General features: G+C 35.6%; 1 pseudogene; it reads left to right on the forward strand.

Annotated features, from left to right (window-relative positions):
- Positions 1-354: 354 nt before the first annotated feature.
- LOC109129148 (uncharacterized) lies at positions 355-2523 on the forward strand (annotated as a pseudogene).
- Positions 2524-5151: the final 2628 nt, after the last annotated feature.

Genomic DNA, 5151 nt, shown 5'->3' on the forward strand with positions numbered 1-5151 from the left:
AACTAACTAAAAGTCTAAAACTCAAAGTCAATAAACTTTTTTTTGATCGGGACTTATACCTAGTTTTCATGAGTTCATGGACAGCAATACAACTGCACCATAGAGAGAGAAAAGTCTTCTGCTTCTATTTTTGACTGGTTCCAGTATTATTTTTGTCTTCGGTTATTTTTTATCAAACAGCATATAACAACAGTAAGTAATCGATGCAAAACTTGTGACAAAATTCTGTTTACGTGTTATAGCATATAAACTTGTCTATTGATTTTCTTCTTATTCTAGATAAATTGATAGTCTCATTCAATTGCTTTAAATATATATTGATGAATTCATGCTATGTTTTTTATTAGGTGATCTATGGAAAAATATTTTCCAAAAAACCCAACAAGTACATCTCATTCTCATGATGATTTGGAGAATTTACCCGTGGACCCTGCAGATAGGAAACAAATTGTGGAATATCACCCTAACCAAAGAGATGAAGTAAGACGCAAATATTTAATTAAGGGTCCTTATCAACCATGTGGTCACAAATTTCCTAGAACACTAACCGGAGATAAATTGAGACGATTCAATCCAATTTGGTTTGATCTTTATGGTGATTGGCTGGAATATAGTGTGAAGACAGATAAGGCTTTTTGTTTGGTTTGCTACTTGTCTAGAGATTACACAGAAAATAAAGGTGGAAGTGATGAATTTGTAACAAGGGGATTTGATACATGGAAAAATACAAAGAGATTGAGTGGTCATGTGGGAGAAGTGAATAGTTTTCAGAATAATGCATTGAAAATGGCTGATAATTTGATGAGACAAGGTCAATCAATTGTTGATGCTTTTTATAAGCAGGATGATGCTGCAAAAAATGAATACAGAATCAGATTGAATACTTCAATTGATGTTTGTAGATATTTATTACGACAAAGATTACCTTTTCGAGGTCATGATGAGTCAGTAGAATCAGCTAATAGGGGAAACTTCATAGAGCTTGTGAAATATACTGCAGATCAAAATGAGCTTGTACGGAAGGTTGTGTTGGAGAATGCTCCAAAAAATAATCATATGGTGTCTCACAAAATTCAGACTGATCTAGTGCATTGCTTTGCAGAGGAAGTTATCGAATCTGTTATTCATGAAGTTAACCACGATGTATTTTGCTTGTTGGTGGATGAGTCTGCAGATGTTTCTACTAAGGAGCAAGTAGCAATGGTTTTTCGCTTCGTTGATAAAGATGGGATAGTAAAAGAAAGATTTATTAGTCTTATTCATGTTCAAGATACATCTTCTGCAACTCTGAAATGTGCTGTTGATTCATTGTTTGCAAAGCGGGGGTTGAGTATGAAAAAAATTAGGGGACAAAGTTAGGATGGAGCAAGTAAAATGAAAGGTGAATTTAATGGGTTGAGATCTTTGATTTTAAGAGAAAATAGTACTGCATATTATGTACACTGTTTTGCACACCAGCTTCAATTGGTCGTCGTGGCAGTTGCTAAAAAACATTTTGAAGTTGGTGATTTTTTTGATATGATTTCGGTTTTGTTAAATGTGGTTGGAGCATCTTGTAAGAGGAAAGATATGGTTCGAGAAGACCAACGAAGGATCATCGAAGAAGGAATTAGTCAAGGTGAAATTAAGACAGGAAAGGGACTGAATCAGGAGCTTTCATTTCAAAGACCTGGTAATACTCGATGGGGTTCTCACTATAATGCCTTAGTAAGATTAGTTGATTTAGTCCCTTCTATTGTGAAAGTATTGGAGTATGTCCAGAGCGAAGGGAGTGATGGTATCAAAAGACGGCAAGCTAATGGTCTCATCAAATATTTGCATACCTTTGATTTTGTGTTCTACTTACAGTTGATGTTACTTCTTCTCGGGATCACAAATACTCTATCGGTGGCCCTGCAAAGGAAAGATCAAGACATTTTGAATGCTATGTCTCTGGTGAAATCTACCAAGCAACAATTGTACAATCTCACGGATAATGGATGGGATTCTTTGGTTGAAAAAGTTAATTCTTTTTGTGAGAGTCATAAAACTGAGTTGATCATCATGGAAGAAGAATTTGTTGATCCAAAGAAGCCAAGAGGGAGAACCAACATAACAAACTTGCATCATTATCAAGTGGAATGTTTTTACACTGTATTGGATATGCAAATTCAAGAGTTTAATGATCGTTTTGACGAGGTAATCACTGAATTGCTTAGTTTCACTGCGTCTTTGAGCCCTTTTGGTTCCTTCCACGAGTTTGACTAGTCGAAACTTGTGAGGTTATCTGAGTTTTATCCTGAAGATTTTAGTTCTGTGGAGCGGATATCTCTTGAGCATCAACTTAGTATTTACATCGATAATATCCGTGAAGATAAAAGGTTTGCTAATTTGGAGAGTCTTGGAGATCTTGCACGTGTAATGATGGAGACAAAAAAACATCTTTCGCATCCTCTTGTTTATCGACTTTTGAAGTTGGTTTTGACTTTACCTGTTGCCACTGCTACAGTCGAAAGAAACTTTTCTGCGATGAAAATTGTGTAGACTACCTTGGGAAACCGATTAAATGATTGTATGGTTTGTTTTATTGAAAAAGAGCACTTAGATAAAGTGACAAATGAGGTAGTGATAAAAAGATTTCAAGATATGGAAGATTAGAATAGTTTTGTAGGACTTCTTAATATGTTTTTGTTATGACAATTTTTTAACGTTTTATTTTTTTGGTTTTGGATTTTTTAATAATAATAATATTATTATATTTTAATTAATTATTTTATTAATTATTTTGTGCCCCATGTTAAATAAGTTTCTGCGTCCGCCACTGCCCATAACCAAATAAACAATCATCAGAAAACATAGAACCAGCAACCTAGAAATGTTTCTAATGACTCAACTCTAGCAACCTAGCAATGCAAGACAACATCCAATCGAGTCCCTAGAACATCCTCCTCTTCACTGTCTGGATTCCACGTTCACACATTGCCTTTACCTGCACCACAAACACATATTGCAATGCATGAGTATTTTATAAACACTCAGTAAGGCAATCCTCCCATCTACTGGGCTATACACACAAGCAATAGAGTCATCTCTAACCATCAAACAACAATCAACAAACAACAAATAACAAACCAGGACTCTGCATCGACGGACATCAACATGCATCGACCGACACCACATGGGAATGCATCATCCGACATAGGGTTGCATCGACAAATACTCGATGCACTTGCATCGACCGACGCATGCTCGACATAACACGAAAACCCTAGAGTTTTACGCACCGTCCTCGCACTTGCATCGATCGATGCAAGATATGCATCGACTGATGCAATACCAAACATCATGTTTTCCCCGAAGCTTCTCGCCGGATCTTTGTTCCTACAACCACAAAACTCGATCCCAAGCCACAAAAAAGCTTCCTAAGAGCATGAATACTGGCAGTTACTCTCAAAATACTAATAGATTAAAAAATTAAAAAGTAATGAAAAAGGAGGAAAGAGAGTTAGAATCGATTCTAGCTAGAGCAATTTGAGAACCTAGTTGAGTAACTCATATAACACTTGGCATTATATTATTGGTTAAATTTTTATTTTATAATTTATTTATTTATTTAATAAATTATTTTCTACAAAAACATTAAAATAATATTTATAAAGTACTCATATGAGTACTCACCGGTAATGATGGTCTAACGTCCCAATTATCATTCTAACAAGGCTAACAACACACAACAAGCAAATTAGAGAGTTCTCTAGATTAGATAAGCCATGGTCCTGCACTTACCTTTGCCAAGATGAAACTGAACCTCAAACAAGCAACACAACGCTCATAGGAAGCTCCTATAACGATCCCAGCTAAAGATCTCTACAGGAACAAACTCAAATCTCCAGAAAAACACCAAGAACACCAGGAACACACTTTCTCTCTTTTGTTTCTCTAAAAAACGGCCAAAGTTGACTAATGAAACAAAAGAAACGATTAAGGGTTTTTTTCTTCTCCCTTTGCCCAAAACGCAGCGTTTAACTTAAGTCAAAACGCAGAAAATTGAACCTGCATCGACCGATGCACCGTCTGCATCGATCGATGCAATTCCCAAACAGGGATTTTGGTTCACGGATGTTATAATATGGACGTGAGAGACGAGATAACGATCATGATAGGAAAAACGATTCATTAAATCTTATGTGCGGCCAATTAGAGAGGTTAGTCAAACAATAATACACAAATATATATGTACACTATTGAGTAGTGGCTGTAAGTGAAGGTTATATACATTAGAACAATATATATATATATATATTTAATCGCTATGTTGTTAGGGGTAGATCCCCACCCTAACAAGAAGCCTGGCCCAGGAAAAGCCCAAAATAAACCTCCTAAAGAAGGAGGGGTATTATGGTCTTTTAAGTGGACGAACCGACAGGATTCCCTATAAGTACAGGCATACGGCCTTCGGGGGAGAAGATTGCGGAAAAAGGCAAGAGAATTGGTACAGCAAGTACAAGGTTTCAATCCGTCTAGCAAGAGTCGACGAGCTTGTAGCTCGTCCATTATTCTCGTTCATTCTTGTAACTCGTCCAAGTTGTGTTGTAATCATCTTTTGTGCCTCGGCACCGATTAAATAGAAGAGAACTTCGACCTCCTTTAACTGAACTAAAACACTCTAATTGTGACCGATCTGGACATCAACATATGTCCAAGTAATACTTATATTTTATATAATTTGTTTGGGTTCACTTGATAGTTTGAAATTGAGTTGACAATAAAATATTTGTCGACAATGAAGTAAATAACGAAAAAAGAAGATATTTATGAACATGAGCATCATCATCACAAATTTCATGTTAACATATCATATTCTTTCGTAGGAGTAGGCATGGGTAAAATATCCAAACTCCATGATCCGAACCTGAATCTATAATCTTAAAATCTCAAACGGATTCAAACTCTCTAGATTTGAAAACTTTAACCCGAATCCGATCTATAACTTAAGTTTATGTTGTATGTACATAGCATCGTAGAAATTCTAACATACATACACAACAACAGATACAATGACACAAAATAATTGTAAGCAATTATGGTTAATTTATCACCACATAATAAATCCAAAAGACAAATGTAAGCAATTTTACTCTTTTTTTCCAGCCATAAATGTCTTACAGAAAT

This window comes from Camelina sativa, chromosome 15 (assembly GCF_030686135.1).
Source record: "Camelina sativa cultivar CO46 ecotype springtype chromosome 15, ASM3068613v1".
In the NCBI taxonomy this organism is placed as follows: domain Eukaryota; kingdom Viridiplantae; phylum Streptophyta; class Magnoliopsida; order Brassicales; family Brassicaceae; genus Camelina; species Camelina sativa.